Here is a 19,195-nt window from a genome sequence, read left to right on the forward strand (position 1 = left end):
TGAGCTATTTGTTTGACTGTTGTTTTTGATTCCTAGCACACTTCTTCTAATGATATTTATAGGAGGGTCTAGTGCAGCTCCTGGAATACAGGAAAGAAAAAGCCAGGTCAGAGAACTCAGCACTGGTCTATATAAGCCGTGTGCAGCACTTCAGATCATGTAGTCAGCCCATGTACCAGTCTACACACAGCAGTGGGAAATCTAGCAAGACATTTTCATGGCTGAAAAGAAGCAGGCTGCCCCTAAGCATCAAGGTCTGGCATTCCTTCTGATGTTAGCAGATGTTTCACCTTCAGAAAGGGAAAGAACTGGGAGTAATGGCTTTAAACTGAAAGACAGTAGATTTAGATTAGGTATTAGTAAGAAATTCTTCACTGTGAGGGTGGTGAGGCACAGGAACAGGCTGCCCAGAGAAGCTATGGATGTCCCAGCCCTGAAAACATTCAAGGTCAGACTAGAAGAGGCTCTGAGTAACCTGGTCTAGTAGAAAGTATAGCCCATAGCAGGGAGCTGGAACAAGATGACCCTTAAGGTCCTTTCCAACCCAACCATTCTATGAATCTATGATTCAGATTGCACCACTGAACATACAGCTCTTTTTAAAAAAAATACTAGTTCTGGCCCAGTTTTTCATCATCAATATTAGTACTAAATACCAGTAATGTTAGGGTTAAATTGTTAATTGTATTAATTTAGAAGTTTTTAGAATCTTTTTGGCAGTAATCCCTGACAGTTTTCACATCTCTGTTGAAGCACCACCAGTGGTGAATGTTTTTCCATTCATGCTAGTTCTTTCAGGTGTCTCCTGTTGACTCTGCAAAGAGGTGTGAGGAACTGAGTAGCTTCACCAAGTATTGCAATACCCAGAACATTTACTGATCTTTACTCTTAACCTATTTTTATTTCAACTACCATTGAATTAATTTGGAGAAAACTACTTTTTTTTCCTTCTTTAAACTTCTACATAACTAGAGATTATCTCTGCTTAAAATAATTTTTCCTCCCAGCAGCATTCTATGCTCTCAATATTCCAAGAAGATATAAGCATTATAGCATTTTTTTCCATTAATATTGCTGACACTTAGAATTGCCTTCTGATCCTGCAAGTGGCACTGGGGTGCTACATTGCAATAAGCAATTTCAATTCCATTTGAAATGAAAGACTGTAGAAGACTTATGTGGTTTCCTTCATTTCCTCCTCATCATAGCACTGGCATAAGGAGGAGTAGGAAAGGAAAAGGTTGATATGAGAATTATTTGGAGCTTGCATGTAAAAAAATATACATAATCTGAATCACACTGTCTTTTTTCTTCTTTCATCAAACTGTTGAGCTCTTTTAAATACCATTTCATATAAATTTCTACTTTGGTTCCTTTCTATTGAGGAATTAGAAATAAACTATAAATACAAAGCAAAAAATTCTTTATTAGTATAAAGAAAACAACCTATACAAACCCACATTGTGACTCTTTCTTATTTTGAACATATTACATATATCGACGTATTAGACAGATTGTTTTAAATAAATTCTTCCATAGACCACAATAATTTCTGCCACAGAATGTAAATATTTCATTTTTCAGTCTTTGGAGTTCATCACATGGTCTCATGTTGCACATTATAGAAGACCAGCCAAGTTTACTGTATTTTAAGGAATATGCAATTCCTTGATTGCTAAATTTATGGAGTACTCACTTGAGATACAATTGTGTCAATTCTAAACTTCCAGTTATTCTCATGAGTTCAGTACTATGTCTGTTTTTCCATGTTGTTTGACCTCAAATATCACTCTTTACTGCATTTCAATCTGAATGGTCCATGATCTGACATTATACTAGCCCTGGACCTGTCTTGTTTATGTACCCATCTGTTCTGCATCTCCCAAAGTAGTTAATTACTGTTTTTTTTCCTAAAAAACTTTACTGCTTCCTTTTGGATACCCAGGATTTTCTAAGACAGCATTATTATTCTAAATACTTTTTTTCCCTCTCCTTTGCAAAACTTTTGTTCTTGGAAAACCATTGTCTGCATTTCTACTGCTTGCTGTTGGCACATTTTGAATTTCTTCAACCAGGAGTGAATCTAGCAGCTATATTACATGGCTTTTACAAACTATAAATCCGATTGTAGATAGCTGCCTGATTTTTTCCACCGAGTCATATTCTTTAAGCTGTTTCCCTGTCTAAGGGCATTGAAAGCTATTTGGTATGGAATTCAAAAATACCTTGGTTCTTAATTTTAACTGGAAGTTTTAATGCCTGTTTTATATGCCTTGTTATAGCTGCCTATGAAGTTACCCAAATAAAAGACCACTTGCCTGTTTCTGTCCTTATGTTTTTTCAATTTGGCTGTTGCCATATTACTTTTTTTTTTCCTCTTCCAAATTTCTGGCAGCAATGAGAATCAAAAGAGATTTCTATAACTGTGTAACTGTGCTCTAATTGAATATCTTCAAATAAAGTTTTTGCTTTGATGTTTCATTTCAACTGCAATCTTACTTGACTGCCACCTTTCAGACTTTGAAAACCTTTGTTTCAAGCCACAGTGGCTCCTTGTAGCAATCCTAGAGTAACAAGATTTTAATCACAGTCCTGAAATTCAGATATTTGACATGGCAAAGCTGCCATTTTATCTGTCATCTCCAAAATCCTCCTCAGTACTAGGACCCATCTTTGTAACTGTCATTACTAGTTTATTCACTACAATGAGCTTCTCTGTTTCTTTTTCTTTGGTTTTTTTTTTCTTCTTCTTTAAAAATATTTGGGTATTTTATTTTATTCTATTTTATTTATATTTTTATTTTTATTTTTTTTAATTTTTATTTTTATTTTGTTCTGTCTCTCAGAACAAGGACCAGCCCTTGGCAAAAATTACTGATGCCACTGTATTGCCATTCATATAACCACAGAACTTGTTCTTGGACAGTTTCCTTAGTTCATCTTGTTGCTTTTCTGTTCTCCCCATTTTTTAGACCTTTCAGAGCTGCTTATCACCTGCATGCTGGATAAATGGCAAGACCATCTGCTGCTCTTCTTTGGCCTGCATCCATTATCCATCTCCCTTGTGACTGCATTAATCCAAACATAAAGCACATTTGGGAATGGAGGAAGGAGGAACAGTTCTTACCAACTAGGTCCTTATGAGCACCACATCCACTGATCCACTGTGACCACAATGGTCCCTGCTGCTATCACGTAACCTGTTAATTGGGAATGATAAAAGGAGAAATAGCTCTGAGCATATATTCTGTCCCCAGAGACCAGCAAAGGAAAATGATGACTTTATTCCTTTCCTTAATGCTCAAACAAGTAACAAGAATGCATACTGTCTCCCTCAGCTCTGCTAACGCTGTGGTGGATGTGACAGCAGTGGCAGAAGGCATGCCCTTAGACATGAGACATGCCACTTTGACTCTTCTTGGGTAAGACAGTGTCCCATATCAATGGGAAATGCTACATGGTGCTGCTTCTGGTGCACAGGTTCCATGCCAGCAGTGCACACTGTGTAGTACAAACAGCACAGATTCGAGGAGGCTTTCATCCAAAGGTGCCCCACCTTGCCCTCCTACATGCTAATAAAAGTATGGAATGGACCCCAGACTCCTTAGTCACTGCTTTGCTCTGTGAGCTGCTCAGCAAGGAGACTGTCTTCCACACCCACATTATCAGCTTGTTTTTCCCACACTGAGGAGGGAGTTGGGAGCTGTGGGAAAGGGACCCTCTCTTGTCTGTGAACTCTGGTAACAGAGAGCTCAGCCTCTCGCTTCGCTTCTCAATGTGCCTGTATTGGAGGTAGAAGTGGAGATTTTCAAAGCATGTCCACTCCACACTCCTGCCATAATCCCTCATCCTTGGGTGCCCCAAACCTAAACAGCTCCACTAGGAATATGCCGAGACAGACAGATACAGAGACAGTGAAACTGCTTCCTCAAATACTACAGGACTTTCACAGGTGAACTAACCCCAGTGCAGATGATACTGGAGCAAGAACCACTTGTCAGTAGTTGAGACAGCACCAAGGGTGAGATGAACAAACCTCCAGCAGTCTGTGGGGTTAAGAAAAGACAGTGATTCTCCTCCTCTCTGGTCAGAGAGGAAACATCTCTGGTGTTGTCTGCATCTACGCCCACAAGTGGTAGCTTTCTGGAAATCCCTTAGTTAGTCACAAAATTGTGAAGTTGTTACTATTAAGTCTTCTTGCACCTTGTGTTGTAGTTTAGAGCAGGGAAATTGGAAATAACACTGTAAATAAACCTCCCTAGGATGACTGCTTTTATTTTAGTAATGGAACTGCAATTAAATGTGAACACATGTTTCAGTGTAATCCCAGAGAATGTCATGTGTTTAGTAAAAATGAATCTTTTTTTTAATATCAAAACTAGTAACTCTAACAATTCCTTCCTTTCTTTCCCCGTGGGAAAGAATCAGTACACAACTGCTTTATGATTTGTGTTGTTTTAAAGTGTTTATGATATGATTTTTTTAATCAGTGTCTGCCATGGGTCTTGATTATCCTGTTGGCATTTTGGATATTTTCTCTTTGCCTTCTGGCATTTGAGTCAGCTTTTTAACATTCTATAGTTCCACTACAATTTATGGATGGCATTTAATCTGAGAAAGGAGAACATTTACTGGCTCATTAAATGACTAAGGCTGGAAATGAAGAAGGCTTTCATCTTGTCTCTTTAGTGCATTTTTCTATAAGCTGCAACTATATTTTTTTGTAGTACACTAGTAAAAAGAGTCTTACTTCTGTGAAACACTGCAGTGTTCTGCTGCTTTTAATAAAGTAGAAGAAAACAGCTTTATATTTACTTAAGTTGAGATGGAAGATGAACACAGATATTTCAATTATAAACCACTTCTAGGTTTTTTACAAAAATCTGATGTAGCCCCATTTAGGAATTACCAGTGATTGCAAAGATGAACATAACATTCAGGGCAATATTCACAGTCAACTCTAGGCCTATAATGTAGGCTATTAGGTAGGTATAAGAGCTTTTTGAGGGAAAGAACTTGATGTACTCAATTATTTGATAATTCTGGATGATTTTCAATATCTCAAAGTTAGCCAACACAATTTTTGATAGTAATCAAAAATTCAATATCATTTCAAGATTGTTTTACCACTACTTCAGACAAGGCTGGAGACAGCCTAGTCTTTATCACAAAAAAGACCTATCAAATGTTCCTGCAGAATTGTCTTTGGATATTGTTCTGTTGGGAGCATTTTATAGATTAATTAAAAAAAAAAAAAAAAAGGCAGAATACAGTCTGCATTATCATGGGGTTGACAAATAATCATTTCAGGCAGTAATTTGGGGGTTGGTTTGAGTTTTTTGAATGAAAGATCTCCAGAACAAATCCTATTAACAAGATGCAGGCAAACTGGGAAAAGATATTTTTCCTAAAGTAGTTGTTCAATCAGGTGGGATTCAAAAAGACTTAGTTTCAAATGTCATTCATCTTCCATGATTCCACATGCAGAAATTCAAAAGTCATTTGTCTCCCATTATTCCAAATGAGCAGGACAAAATGAAACAAGGAATAGAAAATTCAGGGTTTATGAGGCAGAACCCAGAGAATAAAAAAATGGAAAGCAGTAAGCCTACAAAGAAACAGAAAGAATCTGTGATATGTTAAAAAGAACGGGGGAAGAAGGGACACAATGGAATATTTGTGAATTGAATTTCTAGGAAAGGTGATATAAAATTAAGATGTGTAGGTATGTCTAAAATGCTACAACCTCTTTGGGAAGAATAACTTGAGTCACAGATAACTAACACTGGCATTGCTTTTATCTGTCACGCCAAGATGTCTCTAGGAATAGCAGGGCACCTGAGGTGGATGGAGCAGCTTCCCACAGCTAATTCCTCCTTATGTGTGGTGGGAGAAAATACAGGAGTACACTTTGTACACCAAGGATGTGTTACACCCTGGAAATATATACATACACACATACATACATACATACATACATACATATATATGCATACTTTGCATCTGTAGTTTTGCAGACTAGACAGGTGGTTATTAACAATGCAGTGCAATGCTTTAAGCCTTATGTAATTTACCTTTAAAAAACTGTTGCTTGTTGATGCAAGGAAAATGACACAAAAAAACCTGATTCCTGTTACCTGTTTGAAATGTTTATCTAATCTGTTTAGTGCCATATTCCACGGACTTGCCCATTCCTGAGCCATTTACACTAAATCTGATAAAATTAACCTAATTTTTCTGGACCTATATCCACAGTATTCATTGCAGACATAAAACATATAGCAGCAATGAAAAGTAAAACTGATCTAGATATAATTGCAGTGACCAGTCTGAAAAATACAATCCTAAATTCATCCTGATGGAATGCATGTGTGGAAATAGATGATTAAATATGTGACTACTAGTGCTTGCATCCATAGCCAAAGTAAATTAGTCAATGGGAAATGTAGGTGTCCATTCTGGTAAAGACAAATTGCAACAGATGACAAAAAGATGGAAATTCCCAGTGATTACCCAGACACCTGGAAAGCAAGGACTTTATGGTCTTGATGGAACAGTTCTATTTTCCAACTACATTGCTAGATTCTTCCCTCAGGCGGTGTCTGTATTTCCTATTTCTAATTTATACTAAATACTTCAAAAATACTCATTATACTTTCAGTATACTTTGAGTGGACAAAGACACTTAGAAATAATAGGTTATTTTCTTGTACATAATATTGTCAAATATAATTTTGAATTTCACTTTTCTAATTAACAGCTTTAATAAGAAACTCATAACCAATAAACATTTGTTTATACATTTGATTTGTTCAGTTTTACAATATATTTTCTGATGCCAAATTTTTCTAAGCCCATAAATGCATTTATTAAATTGAATGACAGAGGAAACCTCTGATTATTAAAAAGGAGTAAAAAAATTTCAAAGGTAAGATAGAGTCACTTAACATGATAAGCAGTTTTACAGCATCAATAAAATGCATATTAATTTGTGGCCAGCTACTTGAGAGCCAAGTTCAATAAAAATGCCATCTGGTGCACAGGATTCTGCACAAGCCCAAACAGAACTGATTTTTGAGGGCTTGCAAAGGCACCTACAGTGCAGAAGCCAGATGGCAAATTTAATGTTCATCAACAGACAGATTTTCAGGCCTGTGAGTGCAATGTCATGTTTTCTCAGTACTCTTTTGCATTTCATTTTTAAATGACAGATACAAGCAGCAGTAGTTTGTTATATAATTACTACATGCACATGCAAACTTCAAAAAAATGGATGGAACATACATATTTTATCATTATATTTTTGATTTGAGCATTAAAAATGCCAGGCTGGTTGTCTATTAGCTCATATTTGCACACACTTTATTTGCAAGTGTGAACTCCCTAACTCCCTGCCACACTGAGAACTCAACACAAAAAATAGTTAAGTCTCAGAGATCTGAAAAATTAAATCTTTGCTGAGCAACAGAACTTCTATGATTTGGGCAATTGAACAATTTTTTGCAATCTCACAGTTTGCGGAAGACTTCTGATAAGAAATAGGAGAATTTGTAACCCATTATTAATCCCATTAGCTGCTTATTAGCTGGAGATTGATTATGATAAAGTTCACCTAAAATAAGCTAAGTAAGTATTCCATACTTCTGAATGTTAAAATTATTTTGTATTTAGTATGTATCAACATTGTATACAATGGAAATTATGAGCATCCTTATGAGAACAGAAATATTTTCCTTTGAGCATCATGAAGCTAACACTAGTTCTTTAAATCTCATACCACAAACAAATTTATCTCCCTTTCTCATTTTGAGAAATTGTAATCAGCATATCTCAATCTCTTATTACTCAGTTAGGTATGACTCTTGGGATTTTCCCACCAAACAAAAATACCAGGAAGTTGATCAGTGTTGTGGAAGTGGCCAAAAGTGACTGAAATCATTTGTGAAATATGTGTAATCCAATGCAGAAAATGTGCAGTTCATTTTACATATTGAGTCCTGGGTATGTACATTCTCATGTGAGCTCCTTTCTTAACTGCAATCTAAATACCTTCCAACATGTTAACCTAGAACTTTGTCATGCACAATCAAGAAGAATAGGTGTACCTACTAATGTTCAGCACCTGTTTTCCTTGATGTGGTATTAGAGTTGCAGCTTATCCTTTATACTCATTACTGATTTGAAATGACTTGTCAGACAGGGCTAACTTCTTGTCTTGTACTAAAAGGCACCAATAAAAGACAAAATCAAAGTAACTGTGTTTCAACAACTATAGATTTGTCTTATATGCTCTCTTAAGAGAGCAGAAATTTTAGATCTGTGAATACATCTGAGATAAACTCTGAAAATGAAGCTGAAAAACCTTTTAGCGTCTGGACAAACAATTTTATGCGCTAGGGAATACTCTAAAGCCTCAGAAAGAAGCACTTGAACATTGCTGAAAGTTTTTGGCCCATTCACATCTGTTAAATTGTGAAGTATCATGGAGCTTGGCTGGCGCATTGTGGGTCAATCACTGGGGCATGTTGCAGTTGCAGTAACTCATAGTTACTTCGCAGAAGGTAATTTCATGCTTTTATAAGGTGATGGAATTGGTAGATCTAGCTCTGTCTGACATTTTCCTGATTGATTTTATTTCAACAGAATGCAAATATAAAACTATTTTCTACTTCAAAATTTCAGCATTTTAGAATTTCTGTTGTCCTTGGGAGCAAAGATTGTTTCTCTGTATATCTTTTTATATATGTGTGTATCTGTATAGCTGATGGATTGCAAATGAAAAATCACAATAAATCTGATTTTTCTCTTGTCCCAATTACAGGGGAGGGAGGTTGGAGCTTAGTGCCCTGTGTGACTAGACTGCTGTTCTATACCACTCCCATCATTACAGGAGGAGTTGTCCTAGGGGAAGAAAAGGTGAGCACCCCTCTCAGTGGGGAGAAGTGAGCTATTTTGTTCCACTCTTCTCAGCGGGAATATTGTTGGGTTTGTTGCAGATCCCCTCCTCTGCTGCTGCTGCCTAACCTCTACCTGTCCCTTCCAGGCATGGTTCTAAAACATGGTGTCAAAAAGAGACAACGCAGCTCCAAGATGTGCTGGAAATCAGCCCTGGTGTGGGAAGCGACACGGGAAGCCAAGCAGTGGAAGCAAGACCAAGCCCAGCTGAGCCTGACCACAGCCAAAAGGAGTCAAGCTGAGCCAAGCTGAAGCTGCCGAGCCGAAGGGAGCTGAGCGAAGCTGGGCAGAGCAGTCAAAAGCAGCAGAGCCAGGAACAGCTGCACGGGATAGAGTGCAGTGTCTGAAGCTGTGGTGCCTCACAACACATGCTATCTGGCTCTGGGAGGCTTGTCCCACGGCCTTTTCCATTGTTGTGGGTATGCAGAGCCAGCTGCAGGAAGTGGGCGCCATTTTGTCTTTGTCCCATGAGTCATACAGACACAAGCCGTGGTAGGGTGTCGGCCATCTTATTTTGTCACAGCAGACGCACGAAAGCAAGCTGAGGTGGTGAGCCCCTTTTCCCTGTGTAAAGCACCTTTCTTTTTTGTATTACTATTTTAATAAATTTTGCATCTGTTACTAGGTGTTGTTCTTTTTTGTATTGCATTTCAGTAAATTGTTATCTCAGCCTATAGTCTCTGCCAATACGAGGACCTAATCTGGCAGCAGCCTCATAATTCAGGTAAGCTAATTTTCTGCAGAACATAAATTATTTTACTTATGTGAGAAAAAATCCTCTCTTAAAATTTCAAAAGTTTATTAAACCTTAACAATACAACAAATACAACCAATACAAAACCTTAACAAATAGAACAAAGGAAAAAGGACAGCGCACTGGGAGTTGGTGACCGTGGCAGCCACGAGCTCTCTACAAAATGACTGCTCCACCTTTTACACCCCTGGGGTTGCATCAGGCAGCCCTGGCCCCTCACAGAGTCCATCAGTCAGCTCTTCCTCGCTGTCCATGGCTGCAGCTGCTTTCTTGCACCCTGGCTGCAGCTCAGGTGTTGCCGCCTCTCAGTGAGGAGCCTGCCCGCTCCAGCTGCCCAAGCAAGGGCTCAGGAACTCGCCCTCCTGACACAGGTCCCGACTACCAAGGCAGTCTAAACAACAAACTACAATACCATAATTACACATCAATATAACATTTCTCAACATACACATAATATTCATCCCTTAATTGCAAGAGCCAGCCATCACATTACCCACCTATAACACTTGCAAAGCTATTAAAAGCAAATTTACCACTTACAGAGTCGCAGAGTATTTCCAATCTTTGTCTGTTACTTTGCAGAGAAACATTCTTACTTTGATCAAATAACAGGAAGTTGCCTTTTTCTGGAAAGTTATGGTAGGATAATTTGAGTTTGAAAAGCAGAAATTTAGAAAAAGTAGAATAGCTGGAAAAAAGTAGACTAAAGTACATCAAACAAGGAGAAAAATTATGTGTAAGATGATTTGTTTAGTGTGGTGATCTTAGTTGATGTCATCTGTAAATGGAATATTCTCAAGTAAAAAAAAACTAACGTTTCATAATAATGAAAAAAACACAATCACAGAATCATAAACATAATAAACAAATTTTATTTTGAAATAAAGACCTATAAAGGCACTTTATTTTCCATTAAATATGTGAAATTATACCATATATGTATGCATATTTATGCATATATGGATGAAACGTGGTGAAGAGGGTTTGTGGTTCCCCACTTTGTGCTGTGTATTCTGCTGGACAAGAAGTGGATGTGTGAAGAACTGAAAAGCATAATGGTTGTCTGATATCTGTGCTGAGAATATGAGGTATCAGTCTCACACCTTTACCTGCAAAGAGTCACCCTAAGTGTCCAGATTATTTATAGCAGTTGTTTGGAATGATATAAAAACCCAAAGTATCTAGCTTTGAGGAAACAGACGTGGATCTTCTATTCTAGGAGCAACCCAATTTGGTTGTGCTACATGAAAAAGGCTTCCTTAGCATTCACTCTTTTATTTTACAATGGAATTTGTAAGGAATCCAGAAATTACTGTTTTACTTGAATGATTTTCCACACCTTGTGGTTGTATAGGAAGGATTTGGTCTTTCAAGTTCAATAGACTGCTGCCCCCGCTGTTCTGTGCATCTAGTAGCTGCAGAATGATTAACTTCCCCAATGAGATTTGTTCCTTCTGCCCGCCCCCATGGAACAGTATAGTGAATATTTGTTTTTCTTCTTTTGGGACATTGTTTGCAGAATGTGGGATATAATAGGGATTCAAGTCTATGTATTTGTGCTGAGTTAGAGCTCTCTCCTACAGCATGATAGGATCTTCCAGCAGGATCCTAAAATAAGGAAGCTGGGAAAGCTGCCTTTATCCTCTTATACCAAAGTTCTTCTTGTGATACTTCCTAACCACATTGCAAATGCTCTCACTGCCCAAATACCCCTTCCATCATTTCACTTCCACTAATCCTTCCAAGCACTGTAATTATGAACTGCCTTTTCCTGTTTAATCTTATCTGTGTTATTTAATCTCGTTCATTCTTCTTTTGACTTGTTTGCTTTTTCAAGAGTTGTCTTTGCCTTTTCATTTCAAGTGAAAACAGAAATTCTGTCAAAATTAGTTGCACAGTCTGTCATAGCACATTTTTATTCTGAGTGCCAGATATAAGATCGAAGTGCCAGAACACTTTAGGGAATATTACGATAAAAAGTAAAAGGATGAAATCCATTTAAGCAACACTTGAACATTTCCCTGCCTGCTTATGCATCCTAGCTATTGAAAGACATTTTTTTCAAAAATGTTTCCTTTGTTTCTTACTTATGACAGATGTGCTTTTTCTCCTGGTGATATTTTCTCCATCCTTGAAAGTATCCACAGGAAATACATTCATTAGCAGGAAATTAGGAATTAGGTTTAATAATTTTTCATTCATGATGAGCTCTTTTTGTCTTTTTCTTGAAGAACCCGTGACAACAGCTGGTCAAGGAGTTAGTTACACATAGAAGAAAAATAATTTTGGTCTAATAAAATTAATGGGAACGTTTTCAAATACATCAAAAGGGCTAATGAGTGATGTTGAAAATCATTTGATGTATTATGCATCCCAGAAATGAAGACTACAGTACATGAATGAAATTCATTAAAAAGTATTCATTTGTATTTAAAAACACTTACAAATAGCTACAAATGAGGATCAGTGACAACTACCTCAATGTTCATATTTTTGTATACTCTTGGAGGGTGACTGGTGTGCACTATTTCACTAAAGATGGACAGAGCTGTGCCATGAATGCTGTGTAGGTATTTAACTGTACACTGGCCCATACACTAAACTTTATTTAAGTTAATTTTAAGACAAATTTTAGAAAAACATGGAAATTAATTCATACCACGGAAGCTAAGCTGCAAAGCTCTTTGACAAGCTGCAGCTCTCAGGGTTTAAAAGCATTTGCTTCTGCTTCCAGAATCTTGGAAGCCCTGCACACCTGAGAAGGTCCCAGTTCAGAAGCAGCAGTGCATATAGTGCTGGGCTGGGAGGAGCTGGTGCCCCTAGGCCTGTCGCTGAGGTGCTGTGGGAAGCCAGGGTCACCTGCAGCCCCAGGAGTGCCATCAAGAGCATCCCAGTGGAATCTTGCCTACATTTCTACAAGTCTTTGCAAATCAATGTATTTCGGTTTGCAAAAGTCTTGTGCAGACTCACATTAAGCACCCTTCTGAGACACAGCGTCATGAGGTGACTTTACCTTTAAGATAGTTTTAAGAGCTAAGGAAGTTGAAGCTGCTGGTGACTGATGGGAGTCTTTTCTCCTGACCAATTATCGGTCATTTCTAAGAACTGACAGCAGTTTTGACCATTGAAAAGTGAGATCAACCTGTGAACACCACCTTAAGACCTAAGCCTGAGAATTTCTTGCGCTTTTTAGTTTCCTGGCTGTGAAAGGTAACAGAGCTTTAGCTGGCTTCCCATCCCCTGGCCAGGCCATGCGGCCCGGGCAGGGGCTGGGCTGGGCCCAGCGGCTCCCGGCTGGGAGATGGGGCCTGCGGGGCTTGCCCCGGGCTCTGGCCGGGCCAGGCCGGTCCCTGGCTCGGCTGCAGTTTTTGCTGTGACTGAATTCACCAGAGACTGCCGAGTAAAGAAAGGAAAGAAAAGCTCTTGACCTGCGGCAGACTGAGACAGTGACCACACTCTCCAGAGCAGCCATGAAGAATCTTCCATCGCAGACAACTCCAGCTGCTGCTCCAGCAGAGATCACAGAACCATCTACAAAGCCTGGGCAAGATTTTAGCCTTTTCTTTACCTAGATGAGACTTGCAGATTAATCCTTTTATCCAGAGAGAGAAAAAAGAGAGTAATCAACATGTAAAGAGACTATAAACTATCAAAGACAGTAAAGAAAAGAAGCTTCAGAAAAGGTAGAGAATAAAGAGATGCTTTGTAAGCTGAAATATTTTTCTGTTAAAGCTATGGAGATGGACAATAGGGTCTAGAAAAAAAACTGCTTTAATTCATGACAGAGTATATAGGGAGGAATGGAGTGTTCAAAGTGTGGATTTTGAGCAGAAGAGAGAGTAATTGTGATACAGTGAGGTGCTGGAACAGAGTAATAGTGAAAGATTTGAGGCCTTGAGAGCCAATGAGAAAAATGTTTCCAGGGAAGCTCACAGAAACAGATGAAGAGAACTTTTGCCTTTGAATAACTCATCCTTAAAATGACATCCCTAGACTCATGGCCCATACACACCTCTGAGTGATGTGAAATGGGAGGAGTGAACTCTGATGACAAGATTTCCAGGCAGCTGGCATCAGAAAAATAGAAAACTATTACAGAAATAGTTTTCTCATGAGAAACTCCATAAATTAGCAGAAGAAGACTTCTGTTTCTCTACAAAGGCTGATGAAAAGACTCTAGCAGGAATTAAGACTGTTTTAACCACCAAAGGTCTGAAGTTTTTCTGTCTCTGTGTTGTCACGTGTACAAAAGAATGGCCAGGTAGTGGGGGATAAAAGAGTATTCTGGAAGTTTATTCTAGTGTTTTTATTCTTGTAGTTTTGTTAATAAACTTTCTTTATTCCTTTTAAGTAAGCCTGTTTTGCTCTTGTTCTAATCCATATCTCACAGCAAGAAATAAGTAATTTTTAGTTACTGCTTTAAAACCACAACACACCGTTGTACAGGACAGCTCCTGTGTCAACTTCTGTAGAAGAGCAGCTACTTCTTAATTCAGAGTTTGTGAAGAAAACCTTGTACGCATGGCAAAAAAAATTCCATTGATCAGTCACATTGTCTTCAGTGGGACAAAAAATAACTACACACCACAGAGGCATTCCATTTTTTGTTGTTTTTTTTCCTTGTGCTGCAGTATGGGTTGGATGTATTTACTCTTTAACACTGTGCTTTTAAGGGATTTAAGGATGCAGCATCTTTTATCTCTGATGTTTTGGGTTACTGGTAAGACTACCTCAGGTGTAATATTAGTGACCCAGAGCACCTTAGATGCAAAAAGACTACCAATTTCTCCATGAAAATGTCCTATGGCAAGTTGTTCAATTGGCCTAAAAACTGTGTAGGGAAAAATACCACAGGAATAAATAATATTCTTTATCACTGGTCATGAGGGCTGGGATGCTGAAGTACATCTAGTCTGTCCTGACCCTCACCTGAAACAGTCATGTTTCTAAACATTAAGAGCATGTAAAATTCATACTCCCTGGGACATGCCTGATTTTTGGTTCTGGACCAAGAATAACTGACCTGCCACTTAGTTTACCAAAATGAAGTCAACGTGGATATAAAGTCCATAATCTTCACTTTTAATCTAAAGTTTACAGCAGATATTTCTAATTTGCTCTTTCTAGTGTTTTATTACTGGATTTCAAATGGCAAACGACGGTGTGGAATAGAGTCCATGAAAAGTATTTCTCTGTCTTTAATTTTCAACACTGTAGTGATCTGGTGTACAGGCCCATTTCTTATTTGGTTTCATTAATGCACAGAAAGCTGGCCTGTATTTTGTTCACAGGTACAAAGAAATGAGTAATGACAAAATACTGCCAACAATTATTTTGTCCAAAATTGATGGCTGTGCCTACTGGGAAGAAAGCAACATTTTATAAGAAATAGAATGTGAGTGCCATGATACTGTATGAGGAGATTTTTCTGTATACTAGTAAATTCACTTCTACGTAAGTAATTCTGCACCAGGACCCCAAATCCACATTTTTCCCACCTGAATCAGCCCTGTGGCACTAGACTGAGATTAGCAATAATATGTGTGGACAAGGCTTCAGGTTTTGTTTATTTAATAAAAGCGGACTGTCACATGCTGAGAAAGCCTGCTGTCCACATCCATCATTACCACTGTTTTGCAGCTCATGTAATTAGAATTCACAGGGGATTGTCTACTGTGCTGCTTCCTTGCAGAGACCTAAATAATCTGCCATCCGCCAAGATCTCCAGACTGTGCACCTGCCTGGTTGTGGGCAGTGAGCAGGATAATCCCCTTTTGAACTAAGTGAAAATGACATTTCTCTTAGCCGAATTCAGGCCAACATGCATTTTAGGGTTAAGCCAAGATGAGGTACAATTAAAATAGCAATATTCTGGAGGAACTTGTAGTGAGTTTTTCTGTTCCTTCTCTCTTGTTGCAGTCAATGAAACCTTCTTAGACATCTTCGAGGAATCATCTGAATATATGATAAATGACATTTTAATGCAAGACACATTCTCCTTAGTGAATATGCACAACAGTGCTCACTGTCTTGCTATGTATAGGAAGATAAAACTACCACCTGACATCAAGTGGTTTGGGACAGCATAAATTAGCCCTAAAAATGACAAATCCAGTCCTTTACATATTTCCTATGTAGAATTTTTATCAAATTATAAAGACGTATTAAAACAATAAATAAGTTCACTCTTAATTTTGTGTCTGGAATACAAAATTTTTCTCCATTATCATAACTTTAGAAATTCACTGTTGGCTAGGAAAAAATAACATGGTCCTCCCTGCTGTGCATTGTACCTGGAGTTAGTTACTTCAGATGTCCCAGCACTGCTTACGGATGGGAATGGGAATTCCTTTTTCCTGAGCAGCAGAGGAGGCTGTTCACTGCCTTTGGTTATGGCATTTGGTTATGCCTTGTGTGGTCTTCTGTAGGAATGACAAGAAAGGCTCACCATGTCAGTGATCTGCACAAGCTTAGAGGAATCAACCATCAACATTTTTTGGAGTGATAGTTACAAAGAAATGTCATTTGACATGTGCTAAGTAGACTAAATACCATAGATTTTAGGGAAAAGTGTTGGTGAGATGCCTATTTAGTAAACCATCTGAACTGACTACATAGCCTTTCTGATCTTCACAAGCTGATGATCTGCCATTCACAGGGACTTAAACATTCCATGCCATAGGAATGCCAGCTCATTTGAAGTAACATTATCTTCATTACACTGTGCATTTTATATATGTTCCTTTTATTACAATGAAATATTAATTTATATTTGCACATTCCATCAGTTTAAACAACAATCAATTAAAAACACAGGATGTCGTGAATCAGTATTTATGAGTACAGGAAACCTTCTTATGATTTTCATGGGAGCTTATTATTTCCCTAAGCAAAATTGCATAATTCTTATTAGGCATCACAGTGTTCAGCCAAAACTCCCAGAATTATAAATGGAAGAATGTTACAAAATGAGTGTACTCAGAGTTGTTTCCTAAGAGACTCATAACAGTCATTTTTGAGTCATGAAGAAGGCTGATATTTTTGATAAATCTGACTCTGGTATTTTACTATTCTGGAATGGAGATGGGATTTGAAAAGTCTTTGCTTCTATATTCATCCAGCATGACAGCAATGGACTAATTCCTCTTTTCTTTGGCAACTTTCACTATTTTTGTGTAGGCAGTACTCCTAGACTCCTCTATGATTATTTTTCTTTACACTTTTTTTCCTCCGTCCAGTTTCGATCTAATTTCTCTTATTCTATTGGCAGTGAGATATTCTATATTTTTTATTGAAACATACTTGAGCCAAATGTATTTAATTCCTACCAACAACTGCAAGCCAAATTGCTTCTTTCAATCACATCCCACAAAGCATTTCTCTGAGCCAGCTCTTGATTCTTCCACTAACGAAAATAAGCTTGCTCATGTTGACATTTTTTGTGTGTCAAGATATATTAGAAGAACATGACCATGTCTGCTCTCTCTGTGGAGATGCATGTATTGCAAGCTTTAACCTACATTATTTGTTCTTCTCCATGGCTACCAAGAGAGTAATTCTTAACGACTGAGAGAGACTGAGAGTGACTCACTGAGTCTCTCAAAGACATACTACATGTATGTCTTTTACATCTAACAAAGATGTAAAGGGTTGACCAACAGAGATAATGCTAAAACTGGCTCTGCCTCCACTGCTCAGCTGAGCTCACCCTGCAAGTACTGCAGTTTCTAAAATAGCTGTGATACCATTCTTGCAATAAATAGGAGGATTTTAAGCAGTAAGCAGCCTAATAGCTGAGTTGAATCATACGGACAGCATCGCAATGAGGAGTTGTCCTCATGGAATGCCAGGAGGTCTTGAAGCCAGAGCCATTCCTTTCCCACTGGATTACTGGCCAGTGATGACGTGTCTGTCTGATGATGTTCACTCCCATAGCTGCCTGCTGTGAGGACTAGCAAGGGCTGGAAGAGTTAAATAAATTGGGTTTTTTTGAAAATGGCTTAAATTCCCTGCACTGAGCTTCATTGCTTTAAGTGTTTTCCACTCTAGGCATTGACTGAAACAAATTATTTTGAAGAAAACATGTTCTGCTCATCACTGAAAAATATGATGACAATATGTCCATCTAAGATAACTGAGGCAATGTTTCCTACTTACGTGGAGCTAATACTTTTCAGATAGGAAGTGATGAAGTCTAATTGGAATAACTGTCCAGTCATTCAGTAAATAAAAATCCAGTAAACCAGCACATCTCACTAGACCGGGTTGTCTGATGTGTAGGAATAGCAATATTATTTTGCTACTTTTGTCTTCTATATGTTTTATCAAAAAATGTTCTGAACTTAGAAGCTCCAAAATGTTGCATTTTACACTGTTTGAATGTGTATGCACATATATACAAACTACTGCAGTAGCATCACTGTTTCCCCTGCCACTCACCCTCATCTTTTCTGTTACTGCTTTTTAGCTCAGTATATTCAATTATATCATGATTCTTGCTAAGAAGAATTGCAAGAATTGCCAGGTTTTATACTAAAACATATAGAGCAGTAATTTTAATTGCTGAATGTGAAAAAAAATTCCCCAACTATCACCAAGTCAGAGTTCACAGGGCAAGATTGCTCCCAGTAGAAGTGTGATAACACTGCCTTCCTTTGGAGCAGATAAAAGCATGGTGGTACCCATCTGATCCAAAATAAATCCCAAAAGAGTTGGGAATGATAATGAAAATATATATATATATATATAAAAATAGAAAAGAAAAGTAAATATCATATGAAAAGGGGAGGCTTCCTTGACCCTTAATGTGGGAGGATTTCCTGGACCCTTAGTGTTTGATTTGCTTTCAGCATCTCAGGAAAGCCGAGACCCTTGTGCCCTCTGTCAGTGTCCCATCAGGGGGACTCTTCACTGAGCAGTCCCACTGGATCTGAGGGTGCTTCCACTGGCTCAGTCAGGGAAACCAGCAATGCAGATCCCCAAGAGTGTGTTACCCACTGCCAGAGACACACTGACAGTTTATGGAGCAACACTCTGTATTGGTGTAAAATCACTTAAGATTCAAAGGCTGTCAGTGATAGCGTCTGACTGGAAAAATGTACTCAAAGTAACACACAGACAAACTCTAATTGCCAATAAAATGTTCTGCCCGCAGAGAACATGATTCTGACCCAACAGGTGTCCCTGTGGGGGAGAAGACAGGTTCAGCCCATTGACTGACCCCAGCAGTTATGCTGGGCTCTTTTCTACCTTTTCCCCCACTGTCAACTTACTCTTGCACTATTTCTCTGTGTTAGATGGAGCTTGAGTGGCTCTAGTCATTCATCCCCTTGTTAATGATTGGTGTAAGATTCTCTCACTTTGCTTTTAAAGATAAAATCAAAAATAATATGGAGTGTGTGCCCAGTGAGGAGGGGTGGTTGCCCCTTGGAGGTGGGTGACTTTGGCATGGAGGTGTGCATTAAGAATATTTTAAAGCTTTAATAA

General features: G+C 38.3%; 1 long non-coding RNA gene across 1 annotated transcript; it reads left to right on the plus strand.

The window, feature by feature from the left end:
* Positions 1-8,821: 8,821 nt before the first annotated feature.
* On the plus strand, positions 8,822-9,576 carry LOC111941603 (uncharacterized). Its single transcript, XR_002870131.2, has 2 exons — positions 8,822-8,916; positions 9,044-9,576. It is a non-coding gene; the product is annotated as an uncharacterized LOC111941603 (long non-coding RNA).
* The last annotated feature ends 9,619 nt before the right edge of the window (positions 9,577-19,195 follow it).

This window comes from Cyanistes caeruleus, chromosome Z (assembly GCF_971803275.1).
Source record: "Cyanistes caeruleus chromosome Z, bCyaCae1.hap1.1, whole genome shotgun sequence".
In the NCBI taxonomy this organism is placed as follows: domain Eukaryota; kingdom Metazoa; phylum Chordata; class Aves; order Passeriformes; family Paridae; genus Cyanistes; species Cyanistes caeruleus.